We start from the raw sequence: 17371 nt of genomic DNA, 5'->3' as shown, positions 1-17371 counted from the left end.
AAAAAGGATTTCTGCCTACGCTTGATCTCCCCTGTGGAGTTTGTCAAACAAAAGAAGATCCTTTAATTTGGTCACAACAGGGGCTTTCCACTATACTCCGCACGCAGAAATTCTGGCAAGAAAAGTCAGTGCACCCCCTAATGTCCCAGATGAGTTGTTTGACCTCACAAAGTTCATGAACATGACTGTGAATATCTTGCAGTCAACACGTCTTTTATAACAATGTCATCTCTTCTTTTTTATTCTAATGATCTGACACAAAAAAGGGAACCATGATGTTTTATGATGAGCTGTGTGTTTCACCAGGCTTACCAAACCATCAGAGTATTGCAGCATTTAACTTTTTTTCTTCTCCTCACTGCTAGACTCGCACCGACACCATGGTTTTCAGCAAGTCTCCATGGGAACTGGCACACAGGAAATTGTCTATCATAACCAGAGCACCTAAGGAGAGAGGGGCTTAAGATCTCAGAATAGTACCGAGTGATACGGGAGTTACTGGCGTCTGTGTGGTCTCAGTGATGCAATAATTGAACACAAGCTGCGTATGTGCCAGTTTCACTCTTAAAGGGATGAGTTATAAATCTATCCATGTTCCTCATATGTGGCTCTGCTCCATCTGCTGCAGCAGTATATCCTCAGTGTGTGAAAAGGAAAGTCTAAACACGTTTTGGAAAATTGCATTTTAGGAGAGCTTGAGAACAAAGTGACAGATGATTTCATATATGAATATATAACTATATATAACTATATATATATCTGTATATATAACTATAGATACTGTATATATATCTCTATATATATATATATATATATATATATATATATATATATATATATACAGTATCTATAGTTATATCTATATATATAGATATATATATCTATATATATACAGTATCTATAGTTATATATACAGATATATATATAGTTATATATATTTATATATTCATATATGAAATCATCTGTCACTTTGTTCTCAAGCTCTCCTAAAATGCAATTTTCCAAAACGTGTTTAGACTTTCCTTTTCACACACTGAGGATATACTGCTATATATATACAGTGGAGGAAATAAGTATTTGACCCCTTGCTGATTTTGCAGGTTTGCCCACTTACAAAGAATGCAAAAATCTACAATTTTAATCATATGTACATTCTAACAGTGAAAGACAGAATCCCAAAGAAAATTCCAGAAAATCACATCATATGAATTTATTAAAATTGATAACCATCTGATGAGGAAAAACAAGTATTTGACCCCCTTGACAAACAGCAAGTATTGTGGCTCCTACAAGCCAGTTAGTCTTTCTTTAAGACACAGCCCCAATCCGAACCAATTATCTACATCAAATACACCTGCCTCACCTCGTTACCTGTATAAAAGACACCTGTCAACACCCAAACAACCAGCATCCAACATCACTACCATGGGCAAGACCAAAGAGCTTTCTACGGACATCAGGGACAAGATTGTTGATCTGCACAAGGCTGGGATGGGCTACAAGAGAATCGGAAAGCAACTTGGAGAGAAAAGATCAACTGTCGGTGCAGTTATCAGGAAATGGAAGAAGCACCACACCACCGCCAACCTCCCTCGGTCTGGGCCTCCACACAAGATCTTGCCTCGTGGGGTGTCCCTGATCATGCGAACGGTGAGGAATCATCCCAAAACCACAAGGGGGGAACTGATGAATCAACTGAAGGCAGCTGGGACCACAGTTACAAAAGAAACGGTTGGTAACACACTACGCCGTCATGGATTGAAATCCTGCAGCGCACGCAAGGTCCCCCTGCTCAAGAAGAAACATGTACAGGCCCGCATGAAGTTCGCCATTCACCACCTGGACGACTCAGAAGAGGCCTGGAAGAAGGTGATGTGGTCAGATGAGACCAAAATAGAACTTTTTGGCCTCAACTCAACTCGTCGTGTTTGGAGGGCAAAGAACACCGAGTACAACCCAAAGAACACCATCCCCACCGTCAAGCATGGTGGTGGCAACATCATGCTTTGGGGGTGCTTTTCAGCCAAGGGGACGGGACAACTCCATCGTATTGAGGGGAGGATGGACGGGGCCATGTATCGTGTAATTCTGGACCGACATCTCCTTCCCTCAGTGAGAGAGCTGAAGATGGGTCGAGGATGGGTGTTTCAGCACGACAACGACCCTAAGCACACGGCCAAAGCAACAAAAGAGTGGCTGAAGAAGAAGCACATCAAGGTTCTGGAGTGGCCTAGCCAGTCTCCAGACCTGAATCCCTCTTTGGAGGGAGCTTAAAATTCGAGTTGGCAGGCGACAACCTCGGAACCTGAATGATTTGGAGGCTGTCTGCAGGGAGGAGTGGGCCAACATCCCTGCCGAAATGTGCACAAACCTTGTCACCAACTATAAAAACCGTTTGACATCTGTGCTGGCCAATAATGGCTTTTCTACAAAATATTAACATGCTGTTTGTCCAGGGGGTCAAATACTTGTTTTTCCTCATCAGATGGTTATCAATTTTAATAAATTCATATGATGTGATTTTCTGGAATTTTCTTTGGGATTCTGTCTTTCACTGTTAGAATGTACATATGATTAAAATTGTAGATTTTTGCATTCTTTGTAAGTGGGCAAACCTGCAAAATCAGCAAGGGGTCAAATACTTATTTCCCCCACTGTATATATATATATATATATATATATATATTCATGGAACTTGAATGTCATTCTAATGCATGCATATATTGTGCATTTTAATTAAATTTATTTGAGAATGCGTTGCACATTAGTAAGTTTCCTTATATGCTTGACATTGTGAGGGTGCATGATGAGCAATTTCTTTGCATTTTTTTTTTTATTTAAGAGAAAAGTATAGGCTACCTTCACAACCTGTCTGTGTAATCTCAAAAGTAAATGTATTGTGCTTTTGGGTGTTTTTTTTTCTTTTTAAAGTGGTCTAAGGTGTTTTGAGAGAGAACTATAGGCTAAGTCATCCATTTGCCATTTGCCATGCTGGGGCTACTGCTTCTCTGAGGGGAGTTGGAGGTCTCAGTGTCCCTGGTGAATCTTGATCCCCTCTCATCCATCTCCAGGTGCACCTGTGCTCTCTTGTTCAAAGCCCTTCTCTGGCTCAACTGAAAGCCAAGTGGATGCTGGTTAGTCCAACTCTGGGGCACGCCATGTAAAGCTTAAAGTTTAACATAATGTTAAAAGAAGGTAATTCAAAGGGTAACCTAACTGCAATAAGTGGTAACAAATATAAGTTCACTTTAAAAGCACAATGTAATGAAAAACTCTATCTAGTCGAACCCACCTAAATTTAGATATTAGTCAAATGTTGAAATTTTGTAATACCACCACTACCTCATATGTTTCAAATATGTTCTTTTGAAAGGATTTTTAACTGGTGTTAATTAACAGTGTATAGGAGTGGATAATGTGTATATGTTTTAACCATTGATCAGTTACTTTTAGTCTATTTCTTAGTTGCGAGAGCAAACGAGGAAGAGAGGTGACAAAGTATAACAGACATTTTCCACTGTGTCCCGGCTGCATTCCGGTTTTGTTCCGTCCTCCGCCATGCGCCATACCACACCGGGAGCGTTTCAGAAGCGGAGCGTCTTGCTGCCCGACTCGCAGATTATATGGACTCTACAAGTACTTTACAGAACAATCACGTGTTTATTTTTTATTTTTTTTTATTTATCCTTTATTTAACCAGGAGAGGCCCATTGAGATTAAAAATCTCTTTTGCAAGGGAGACCTGGTCAAGATAGGCAGTTAAGTTACATCACATCATTACATACGTACAAAGACACCAAAAAAGAAACAGGAAAATAAAGACAAATAAATTAAATTAATAGAAACAGTTTGAAAGCCAATTATGCACTTACAAGGAAATTGCAATTAAAAACATTGACAAGTGAGGGAGTTCAACTCAAAACACCTCATTCTTAACTTGAAAGCACTCAAAGGAATCAATTTACTAAGTTTTAAGTTATTCTGCAGCAAATTCCATGTAAAGGGAGCAGAATAAACAAAGGCCTTTTTACCCAGCTCAGTACTGACCTGTGGGACAGAAAGCAAGACAACAGCCTGAGAACGGAGAGAATAATGAGGTTTATTAAGATAGAATCTACGTACCTTCCACTCCAAGCACTCCTGTAATTAAACTTCTCTTTTCTGCCGTCCTGATAAAAAGGATCTGTGATGTCGTATTATGTTTTTCCACCTCCAAGATGAATCTCTTGTTGTCCATGGTGTTGTAGAGGAGACGTATACGATATTGGGATGTGTGTTTTGGTAAATCAACTGGATTAACTAACTAACTAACTATATGTTTAAAAAGTCACGTGATAAAAACTGCCATTGTGGTAACGTCTTACGGTCACATGGCAAAAATAACTAGTGTGCGGCCTTATCACATTATTGTAATTAGACATTAGATCAGCATTACACCAATTTGTTCTAAAATCATATTAGTGCATTTGTTATTTTCCACAGACCTCCTTGCAACTAGAAGTACCCCTTGGGGTACATGTACCCCTAGTTGGAAACCACTGGTGTAGAGTGTATCTGTAAGTACTGTATGTTTGTGTACTGTGTATTGGTGAAGACAACAAATGCTGGGAGTACAGCCATAACAGCAGCATTAATTATAAAAGAAAGATGTAAACATATCTGGCGTTTTTGTGTCTGTCTCTGTATAATACGAATCTTAGCTGGCTGGTGCTATCTTTCAGAAACAGCAACAGAAACAAGGATTTAGATATTTATGACAATAAAAATGTATGAGGATAGGAGGTGCAATATAAATTCCAATGTGATACGTGCTGTAGTCGATGGACAATTTGTGTTGCTTCGGAAACAAACGGAGACAAATGACGGTTGCCTGTTGATTTTCATGGGTTGGACTGCTGGGGGAATCAGCCTGAGCACTGCTCATTCTGTCATCTCTGGCAATGAGAATGAATGTCAGACATTATGCTTGATCAGCTATGACCACTATATTTGCCCTCAGGAAATGTTGACGAATACTTAAATCATGTGCTTTGACTGAGTCTGCAGCTCTGCGCTTCAGCTCTCCAAAATCTCTCTTTTCTCCTCATCCCTGTCGCTCTCGCTTCTTATTTCTCGTTTCCCTGTTTTCTCTGTGCTTGCTCTCTCTTCATCTGAGAATATGATTTGTCATGGTGACTGAGAGAGTAGATAGAAAAAAATGTTTACTTCAGGAAAAAAAAATGTCTCCAACGTGTCGTAATGTATTCTTTTAAAAGAATTGACGCAGTGGCACGGAAAAAGATTAATTTATCACGCCATCAAGCACAGGAACAGCTGCAGAGAAGGATGGGTGTAAATTGCGAGTCGCTGACAATGCCTGCGTTACAGATGGATTTCTCTGTCTGCGTTTCATATTGAGATGCAGGGTGTATGAGAGGAGGGGAAGGGAGGGATGGGAGAGAAAAGGGGTTAGCAAAAAAAAATGCAATTTTGTCAGCTCTCGTCCAAACTTTGTGACGGCGGTAATTTTGATCCATTAGCTCTCAGCTGCTCGCCTTGGCCAATTTTCCATCTCCCTCACTTTCACAAGATCTGCCCCAGGGGGAAATACCTTTGGCCCTAATGGAATCTGTTTTCAATGCAAAATGTGCATGGATACATATCTGTCAGATGCTCTCCCTTCCCACTAACCCATTCTGTTGTTTAAGTCAGTGTGAAATTGTATGCAGGTATGTGGATTGTCGAACGAATATCAGTCTGCTCATTCTTTAACCAGAGTTAAAAGTTTCATGACAATTCAGGAGAAGTCTGCCTAGAAAAGCCTGGGCGATGGGCAAAAGGCCAAGAAGCCACCCCCTCAAAACTGGGATTGTGAGATGGCAATAACAGCCTAGATCAAAGCAAAAAAGGGGGGGAGAAGGGAGTGAAATGTTGGAGAGCCACTTTCAAAATCGCATCACTGGCTGAGCGAGCGTGGCAGCGTTTAAGGTGCTATTTGTAATATCTTGGTCCTGCGGCCCACACAGAGCCGAAGCTTGTCAACAGGCAAACCAGGCAACTGCTTGGGGCCCCTGGCCGTGAGGGGGCCCCCGAGGGCTGACTCCAAAGCAATGGCTCAAAATGTGGCAACCACAATGACCGTAACCCCCCTCCCCATTAAACAAAAACATTACTTTTTGCAATGGCATCTCAGTCGGAAACCTCCCTGAGGGGGCCCCAATTTCATTCCCTAAAAGCACGATAACCAAAGTTTTGAATTGATTTAAGTCAAACGGAAATGAAGAGGACTGATCCTTTGCAGAGTGAAAAAAGGAAGAGAAAAAAGTAGGATGAGGAGAAAAGAAAGCAGTGGTAAGTAGAGAAGATGATGAAGATTACATTGTGTAACAGTAACTGCCTGAATGCTGTAATTTAGCCATAACTACGGGGGAGACACTTGAATAACTTCAGCTAGCTAGCTAGCATTAACGTTAGACTTATGGCATATATTCTTTCATGTTTATGTTAACTAGTTAACCTAGCAAGCAGTCTACAGCTACGCTTGCTAGGTCCCCAGGGGACTGCAGCAGCAGCCTGGAGTGCGTGAAAAATAAATGTTGCGCTCATTGCTTTGAATAATGAAAGATATGTCTAAGGAGAACATTTCAAAGTTTAATTTAGGGAATTCTAATTCTAATGTGAAAGCATTTTGAAATGAAACTTTATTAACATGCTACTATGATAAGTATCATATATCACTTTCTTATCTCTCCTCAGGATCATTATTGAAATTTCTTACAGCAGCAAAAGAGGATAAAGCTCCTCCCCCTCTCCAAATGCAGCTAAAAATGAAATAAGTAAGTTACAAAATCCATTATCAATTATTAATAGAGCGAAATTCTTGAAGGTCCTTGGATCAGGGGGACATAGTGGCAGCATTTGCCACAGCCAAGGCCTGAAAGCAGCATTTGTAGAGTTTAAAACACAAAAGTGATGAACACTGGTTTAACACAATAACATGAGCCAACACTTATAAATATATATAACTATTTATTCATTACTCTGTACTTTCTTCTGTTACCTGTGCAATATGCCATTTAATTTTCATCTGTAGGCCTATATCTGTATATATTCTTGCCACATGTATATGAAATAAATGTTCATAGGGTACATTTTACCATTATTACAATTATTTTTCTATTTTATATTATATTTTTTTGTATTTTTCTATTCTACTTGTGTTTAATGTGTATTTTTCTTATTTGTTGTGTTGCATTTGAGCTGCTGTGACAAGTATATTTCCCCAGTGTGCGATCAATAAAGTCTATCTTGTCTTATCTTATCTTTTGAGGGGCCCCCTGGAAATTTTTGCCTAGGGCCCCAACAGACCCTAGAATCGCAACTGGGCCCACATAATGGGAACCAGAGGCAAATGCTATAATTCACATGGTTTTGTTTTGATTAAGATGTCTTTCTGCTCAGTCCAGATGAAACCCAGTACAAGTCACACAATGCACATGATTAATTCTTGAAAAAAATCTGATCATAAAGCAATACCAGAATGCTCCTTATTTTAAGAGTTATTCATTGTACCATTGCATGCCTTAACTTAAAAGGTAAGAGAGCACCGTTTACTGCTTTTCATAGTTTTCTCAGAATCATTTTTGCCCTCCAGCATTGTTCTTGGAGCAGCTTCTCCAGGCCATGCCTCTTCAGATGGAGAGGATTATAAAGCCACAATCATAGTGCCAGAGTGCTCTCTCTTAGACCACAGCTCAGGGCTACCTTCCTGTTGCACCTTTCAGGACTGGGGACTTCCAGTAACACAAGAATATTTTCTGAAAGAAGGATTACTCTACTGTATGTTGGTCCATCTCTCTTTCCCCCACTCCCTCTCCACCTCCTCGGACTGACCACCCATGTGGCGCACCACCCAGCTGCACTGTGGACCTGCTCCTGAGATTTCCTCGCTTCAGATTAGAAATGCCAATTATGTCTTATCAAGATGAAGTGTCAATGAAATATTGAAGCAACAGTGTTTACTCCGATTAAGCTTCCAAGTGCCAGATGGAGATTATGGGACAGTTCAAATTCTGGTTTGGCCAGAAATAGGGACACTGTTGAATTATGGATCACACGGTGAGCCTCTGGGAATGCAAAGAATAGATAGGGAGGTAATCCCAGAATGCTGGGAGCCCTAAGAGGGAGGGGGTAGACAAGAGCTGATAGGGAAAGTGAAAATCTGTGGGTGGATGAGTTAGACATCTTAGTGTACTTTCAGCTAAAAACGTCCTATCTGTAAACTAACAACCTTTTTAGAAACCCCATAAAATGTACGCAATACACAGTGTTCAGTTTTGGTTTACTGATGCTAAATGTTATTTACATTGCAGAAAATTAATATTGCATATATCATTATTGTTATAATTTAACATACACAATAACAAAAAATACTGGCAATGCACCGGGTGTCAGAAATGGATTCACATTGAATTGGAAGCTATACAAACTAAACTAAAAGGTAAAGAAGCTGATTTAATAAAGAAAACATGTTGTCAGCTGGCAATCTCTCCTTCTTCAAACACAATTCAATTTCCCCTATGAAAGAAGATACCACTTTTAATTAAATTTGTTTTAGCTTTCTTTGAAGGTGCAATAGGTGAGAGACCTCAATTATAATGTACTAATTAAAAAAAAAACATAAATAAATAAATAATTTAATATAATGGGGGAGAAGGGAGAAAGTGTGTAACTCATGAAGCTTGTGAAGTTCCTGCTATCTCATCATTCCCATTAAAAGAAGGGAGAGCAGCTAAAATTGAAAGTGACGGTGGAGTCTTTAGGAGGCAGCCTGTGATTTCCAAATTATCATATTTTCCGAGTCAATAATAAAAAGCTTATGATAGTGCTAGCTATGCTGACAGGCTTTAATAAGATAGGGTCGCTGGAGCGCGGCAGACCGTGGGCCTAGCAGTTCTGTGTGTTGGCATATGTATCTGAATGTGTGTGTGTGTGTGTGTGTGTGTGTGTGTGTGTGTGTGTGTGTGTGTGTGTGTGCACGCGCGCACCTGAGAAAGACTGTGTATTTCTGTCCCGAAAAGTGTGTTTTATGTGCACAAATACTGTTTGTGTATGTGCATTATATAAAGTATATGTGAGCCATGTGAGTGCAGTTAGTGTCTGTACAGATGGAGGACAGTTGTCTGCCAACAGACTGTCAGCTCAAACCTAGAAATGTACAACCAATAGAAACTATAAATCACGACTCAGATCCAATCAAGGAATTCCTCTAGCTTTAGTTTAGTATCATTGTTTACAAGATTTTTGCCATGCACAAAACTGCAAAACCCACAAATTCTTTTGAGTTTACAAGAGCTTATGCTCATTGTTTATTGGGTTATTTCAGCAGAGATCATTTGAACAAAGGCAACTCCTACCATAAAACATTGATATCATTGCGTAATAACATTGTCACAGTTGTATTATCTTTTATTGACAAAACACAGTTATTTTACGGCATGAATGTAACGTAGCACACTCATCATGTGGAAACTTGTTCAGCTTGATTGCTAATGAAAGTAACCCTGCTGCTTGATGTGTAGTCTAATGAATGACTAAAACAACCTGAATATGGTGAACGTTAGCTATTTCTGCACATTTTTTTGTGAATAGCCTGCCTTGCTCCATCACTGCATGACCATTTGCAATGATACACCAATGCCACATACTGTATGATACATGAGCCACAGTATCTGAGAACCTCATTGATACCATATTAGGAGAAAAGATAAAAACTAACAGGTCCATTGGGCACAAGTGTAGATCCTTTATTAGGGCACTGCTCATTGATTTCCCTGTTGGTAATCTTACACTGATGAAGTGAGTGGGTACAAATATTCATGGCCCAGTGATTACCTTGACCCCATCCCACCCACAGCCATTAAGCAGTGGGGGTTGAGGGGGCTGCTGGGTAGGGATAATTGTCTCTGGGGAGGTCAAGAGGGAAGGTTGTGGAGGTCCCAAAGGTTTCAGACACGTGGAAGGTAGGTGTGTGCTTTCGGGCATTCGGTTATTGTGGTGGAGATGGGTTGGAGGGACAAGAAGAGATGGGATCAGCGCTCTGTTGAAAGACCTGTAATCAGTAACACAGCTATTCTGGCCTGCTTTACCACAGCTCTCGAGGGAAAAAAGGCTTCCCACACACATGGATACAAGTTCATTAGCTGCATCACCATGCTGTCTTAAATGTGGAAGGCCAGTTATGGCTCTAGTACCGGAATGTTTGGTAAAGATTGAGTTTGACCACATTACATCATCGTTCTCAGGTAAAGGAATTGTGCAGTAGTTACACCTGCCATGTTGGACTGCTGGTGGATGGCTCTACCTGGACAGTGAGTTGAGTTTCCTGACCCGATGACGTGTGTTTAAAGTACCATAACATCTATATGTAAGAGAGGCTCAATTAGAATGGCCCTGCCATTCCATGACAGCCACAGGAGCCTGTTATGAAAATCAGGCACTGCCCTGTCCTTTCCAATAACCTTTCCTTGGAAGGAAGAAGAAAGGGAGAGGCAAAACAGCTACTGTAAAAAAAAGAGAAAGACAGCTGGAGAAGTAGAGTGAGCGAGAGAAAACGGAAAAGGTGATTCAAAAAGATGCAAAGTACCAGAGGATCTTCCAACAATGAGGGACAGGAGAGTTTGACAAATTACCTTGCTTTTATTTGTTTAGTCAGTGTGGAGGTGGATGGAGGCGGGCTGGAAGAGGGGGTGGGTAACGGTTGGTGGCATTATCACCTACACGGCTGACAGGGAGGTCTAAGTCTAAAGCCCTCTCTCATTAGATATGCGAGCACATTAGCGGGGACGGCTGTCTTGCTAAAGGTCAGGGTTGGAGGATGCTGGGATGACGCCGAAGCGCGAACGATGAGCGTCCAACCTTCCGGCTCACCTCTTTGAACTTCAATCATTTTGGCCTGGGCTAATAGGTCCCTGGGGAGGATCAGAAGCAGAAAAGGCATGGGGAGGGGAGGGGAGCCTTAATGGGACATCACGCCACCTTGACATTTTAATTAAGACTCCCAGCCATTAGCATGCCAGAAGTTGAACTGTTAGAATGGAGCCTATGTATAGGCAAATGACAAGATGGCATTTTTTTTTGTGTGTCACATAAGAATCTATAAGGCAACATAATGAAGAGGAAAGAACTGAAGGGTTTGCAAGATAACCCTGTATTGATGACATCATATTCTTAGTGATTCAGAACAACACTGTTTAATGTAAGGGCTATGTTTCTATATGTTGCGTAACCAAGTGACATATTAGGATTTAATACTGCTGAGATTCTCTATCCCTTAATTGTGCATTGCTGTTATGTTGTTTCCACTTCAATTTTCCAGCATTAAACTGAACTGAGTTCATGAATACTTTATGAGAACACACAGTTTAAAACATTACTAAGCTGCAGCCCCAGCATACAGTGCCATACCGTGTTCCTCGATGCTACAATTTTTTGTTACAAGGAATTACTTTTTGTGTTCGGCAAATGAAATGTATAATTAAAACTTTTGGTGTTTTGTTTCCTCTTTTATTGCATGACATCATTGTTCAGGAAAGTTGCCACGGTGACCTCCAAAACAGAAAACATAAACATTCAGCATTTGTGCAGTTGAATGCACAGATTCACAAAGACATTAGAAGTTTTAAAGAACAGAGATGCAATGTGAAGTAATATTAAACCAACCAAGTGCAACCATCTAATAATAATACAATAATTTACGCTTTGTGTTATATATGCTTATGTTTATTAAAGGAATAGTTCAGATGGACTTTGATGTTTTAAAGAGTTAGTTGGGATCCACCAAAGTGCAAGTTATTGTCAAAGGATTCTGGTGGCTTTGAAGAGGCATAGATGCAACAGCTTCGGTTACAAGTCGGAAAGGGCTGTCTGATGCTTGGTGATATCAGATCGTGCATCTGATGGCAAGTTAAAGTGGTGAAAATATTCTAATAATCTGATTTTTATTTTTTAGGTGTGCCTCTTTTTATGTGGCTAAAATATGTTTGTAGCTGCTGCCCCCATCCACTGCAGTGCATAATTTAGCTTCCCCAAACTGGGGGGCGTGCCGACCGCCAACTACTGTCGGTAATACAAGTACCTCATACAACCCACTTAAAAAAAAATCAAACTATCCATTTAACTATATTAACTATTCTTTCAATTTTAGCTACTAAATTAAGTGAATGCCACCAAATGTAATCAACATTTGGAGAACAACTGTTTTTTTATCTGCTCTTTTTAAGAGTACTGAATGCAAATGTTACAGGAGATGCTGCTGTAATCAATATGTTTATATGATTGATTAATCAAAATATTACTTATATAACCTTTAGTTACAAACCCACAGAGATGTAGCACTCAACTCTGCAGTTTCTCCTCAGTTCTATAGTGTGTTTCAGCATCTTTTAACGGATTGTTTTTGTTTCACGGCCTGCGCTTGGATCACTCCACCAGTGCTCTCATCAAACTCATTTCCAGCCACAGAAGTTGGCTTTCAGCAAAACACAACTATATGCTACCTACAGTAGCATCTAGCACCAAATGACAGACAGGCAAAGTAGATTTAGCAGCTAAGGAGCCAGATATTTCCCTCAGGAAGTTGTTGGAGACCAACGAAAGTGACTATTGGACTTACAGATCAGATGGCAAGAAACACGACTCCAAATGGATTTTAATTTTGCTTTGATCTTCTGGATGCATAAATAGGCAACTGTTTGCTAGCGCGTTTGACATATCAGTAACTTCCATGAGTTTTGTCACGAGAGTTACTCAAAGTCAACATTACATAACCACTTCACATATATTTATCTTGCTGTCAACTTACTAATTTTATTCTGCCACAGCCTAAGGGTCTAGCCCTTTTATCCTTGATTCTGATATTTTAGAAAAAGCTAATGTAGAAGTAAAAGACTAATACAAAATTATAATATATGAATTCATATAATGGAAAGCTAAATCTTCAATCAGAATTAGAATGGGTAAACTCTTAACAATACTTTACCTTTTGCATCCACACATGCACATATACACAGCCTTTATATATGTTTTTTTTTTCTTACCTCCAAATTACAGCCAGTCACTGTGATGAACTTAATGGACTTCTGTCTTGCCCCGAATTTGACAAATCCCATATAGAGCTATGAAGAAAGAAGGCTCTATCGATTTACAGGGCCACCTAATTTATCACACCGCCTGAAGTTCCTCAAAAATATTTGACCAAGGGTGTTATTCAATACTATTTTCTTCCTTGGTCCACGAAATGAAACTGCTCTTCTTCTTTAACAAAAAAGTGAATGATGACAGGTGTCAGGAGAGGGTGAGATTTGCGACAGAAACTCTCTCTCTCTGTTGCCTTTCACTTCTGCAAGCTTCATTGACAACATGAATAGTCTCTAGGCTCTCTAACAAATGATTTACAGACCAGAAGAGTACAGATGTGCCGAGTCTCCCTTTACTTACGGTACCTACTGCACTGAAACAGAATACTCTATAGAGACACCACCACTTCTGAATACCAGCACTTTCTATACTCTGGAACAAAAAACTGACATATAGTGACATCAAACAGGATTATTAGCTGGTTAACTTAATAACAAATCAAGTCAACAGCCAAACAGCAACAGTATTGCAACATGCTATCCTTTCCTTTGGTCACTACATATGGGCGCTTTTGCAGACGTACAGATGGTAAAACACATGTTTAATTGCATTCTGTTACCTCCATCTCATACAGGGTCTTGTCCTCTGAGAGGCTCCAGGTCTCCCTATACTCCCACAACAGACCAGACAAACGTAACAATCTTTATAAGTGCAGAGGAAAACCATTGTTAAGGCACTGACCCTGCTGAGAACAGGGCACTAATAGCAGTACCTCTTAAGCCAAATGTGGTAGCAACAGACAGGCCTCATCCCAAAGTGCACAGGGAACTAACTCCTGTACAATGCAGTGTACAGCAGAGCATGAGGACACAGAAACTGTTAACAGAAAGTGCTATGTGCATGTATAGCTATATGTACAAATACATGTGCTGTATGGGAAGATGTTTAGAAGTAGTAGGTAAAATGCATTTGTGGCAATCTGTGTGGGTTGTTCACATTGATGAGTCACTGAGCTCACATTCTGTTCTGGCATCTCTTCCCAGGTGTTTTCCCAAAAATTCACATTTCAACTGAATTTTAAGAAACTGCCATGTTGAGTTGAAAATTAGTAATAACTGAAAAAGCAAGTGCCTTTGATGATTAGTCTTAAAGATTCCAAGCTCCAGGTACTTTTTTTGTAAGAACTACAGTATATATTTAATATATGATAAAAAAGACATATACAACAACTATAACATTGCATTCCTATCAATAACAATCCAAAAGACTCAAGGAAAACAAGCAATGCTACAGTAGAATACCCTTGCATAGCAATGCTTTACGAAACACAAATAAACACAATTAAGTTGACCTTCAAGGTGTCAATAAATCAAGATTCCATAGTCCACATAAAAAAATCTAATCAAATAAAATGTATCATTGCAACATTAATTGTTTGGAGAGAAAAAAAAACTTTTCCTTTTTCTTTTTTTTGGAAATGTCTGGTTCTCTGATTCATATAAATATATTTGTGCAGAGTGCATTTTGTGTATGTGGCAAAGTCTGCCTAAAGATCCACCAGGCCAAAATGAAATGCTTGACAGGGAAGCAGGTGGTGCAACCCACAGGTCCAGTACCTGGTGAGACGCAGGAGGAGCCCGGCCCGGAGTCACCCCACAGCACCCAGAACCTCCACGCTACCACAAGCCCCACCCCGTGTTGGACATTCCGAACACCGCCGGGTCAGGTGGCCTGCTGCCAACAAGCAGAGAGAGTGGCTCCATTTCGATGAGGACCTGGACCAAATCCTTGAAGCTACCGCGAGGGGGGATGCAGACCAGAAGTTGCAGGCTCTGTCTGCAATGATCGTCAGCATCGATGCTGAAAGGTTCGGCTCTAAGAAACAACAGCTGATCAGAGGTGTAGCAGAGTCAAATCGACGGGAAGTGAAGATCAGCCAGCTAAAAAGGGAGCTTAGACTGCTCGGACAGCAGTTTAAGAAGGCAAGGGAGGAGGAAAAGGCTGGTCTGGCAGAACTCCGCCACACCCTGAGGAAAAGACTAACCACCCTCCGGTGAGCTGAGTAGCATAGAAGGAGGGGCAAGGAGAGAGCCAGGAAACGTGTCGCCTTCATTTCTAATCCATTTGGATTTACAAAGAAGATCCTTGGGCAGAAAAGAAGTGGCCATCTTGTGCACTGAAGAGGTTAACAAGTACCTCAGCACCACCTACAGTGACAGTGCAAGAGTCAAAGATCTCGGTCCGTGCAAAACTTTGATAACTCCGCCGGAACCCATCTTGGCATATTTCACCAAGGAGCCAACTTTGAAGGAAGTTGACGAAGTCATCAAGGCTGCTAGAACCAGCTCAGCACTAGGCCCGCAGAGGGCGTCTGGATTCCAAAGGACGAGAGCTCAAGCACCATCGAGCAGTTCAGAGTCATCTCGCTCCTCAGTGTCAAGGGCAAAATATTCTTTAGTTTTCTTGCCCTACGCCTGACGGAGTTCCTTCTGAGGAACACATACATCGACACCTCTGTGCAGATGGGGGAAGTCCCAAAAATGCCAGGATGCGTCGAGCATACAGGAGTTGTCACCCAGCTGTTATGTGAGGCATGTGAAGGCAAAGGGGATCTGGCAGTCCTCTGGCTTGATCTCGCCAACGCCTACGGGTCAATCCCGTATAGGCTGTTGGAAACCTCACTTGACCGACACCACGTTCCAGACAAGATCAAGAACCTCTTGCTGGACTATTACAATTCTTTCAGTTTGAGAGTCACCTCTTGAGTGGAAACATCTGCATTTCATCGGCTTGAGAAGGGCATTATCACTGGATGCACTATTTCTGTGATATTGTTTGCCTTGGCGATGACTATGCTGGTGAAGTCAGCAGAGGTGGAGTGCAGAGGCCCACTCACCAAGTCAGGCATTTGGCAGCCCCCCATCAGATCATTTATGGATGATCTGACGGTGACCACAACATCGGTTTCGGGGGGGAAGATGGATCCTCCAAGGGCTCGAGCATCTCATCAACTGGGCCCAGATGGACTTCAAGCCAGCCAAGTCCAGGTTCCTGGTGGTGAAGAAAGGGAAGGTTACAGACCAGTTCCGCTTCTCACTAGGAGACATCCAGATACCATCTGTCAGAGAAAAGCCAGTCAAGAGGCTGGGCAAGATCTACGACTGCACCCTGAAGGACACCACAGCACTCCAGACAACCACCAACCAGTTGGGAACCTGGCTGATGGCTGTGGACAAGTCGGACTGCCAGGTAAATATAAAGCCTGGATCTACCAACACGGCATCCTGCCCCGACTGCTCTGGCCACTGCTGGTCTATGACGTGCAAATTACCACCGTTGAATGCTTCGAGAGGAAAGTCAGCTATTCCCTGCGGAAGTGGCTAGGCCTGCCACGACGCCTCAGTGACATTGCCTTGTACGGGAGGAAGAACAAGCTGAAACTGCCCTTCAGCAGTCTGATGGAAGAGTTTATGGTAACCTGAGCAAGAGAGGTGCTACTGTACATCGACTCCAGTGACATCAAGGTCTCCTTAGCAGGCAAAGCGGTCAGAACTAGCAGGAAGTGGAAGGCCCAAGAGGCAATAGACCAGGCTGAGTCACGTCTGTGACACAGTGAGCTGGTGGGGGCAGTGGCATCTGGACGAGCAGGACTCGGCAGCAATCCAAGACCTTGCTTTACCAAGACCCAGGGAAAGGAAAGGTGGCAGCTGATCCAAGATGAGGTCCGTGCTGGGGTGGAAGAAGCCCGATGCAGTAGGACAGTAGGGATGCGGCAGCAGGAGGCATGGACCCGAGAGGAGCAGGTGGCACACCGGAAGATATCGTGGACAGAACTGTAGAAGTCTGAGCCACACCGGATCAAATTCCTGATTCAGTCTGTCTATGACATCCTCCCCAGTCCATCCAACCTCTTCCGCTGGGGCCTGGCCGACACACCACTGTGCCCACTCTGTCAGAGAGGAGGTTCATTGAAGCACATCTTGAGCTGTTGCCCGAGAGCACTGGGAGATGGGCGCTACCATTGGCGCCACAACTAAGTGTTGTGAGACCCGAAACACTCAATTAACCCAGGATACATCACTGATGATGTGTCTGAGTTGCATCAGAGGTGTATGTTGAAAACTATTTAGCTAATATGATGTTATGCCCATATTTCGTCAGAAAGATTAATATCACATGACTAGGATCACAGTCAATCTTAATATCTTCAAAACAAATATTATTATACTGTAAACAATATGTTTTATAAGCATCA

General features: G+C 41.6%; 1 pseudogene; it reads left to right on the top strand.

The window, feature by feature from the left end:
- Window positions 1-14683: 14683 nt before the first annotated feature.
- On the top strand, window positions 14684-17162 carry LOC114553743 (uncharacterized; annotated as a pseudogene).
- The last annotated feature ends 209 nt before the right edge of the window (window positions 17163-17371 follow it).

The sequence above is a fragment of the Perca flavescens genome, chromosome 4 (genome assembly GCF_004354835.1).
Source record: "Perca flavescens isolate YP-PL-M2 chromosome 4, PFLA_1.0, whole genome shotgun sequence".
NCBI lineage: Eukaryota > Metazoa > Chordata > Actinopteri > Perciformes > Percidae > Perca > Perca flavescens.
Note: the sequence above shows the minus strand (reverse complement) of the source record. Positions and strands in the feature narration are given on the sequence as shown.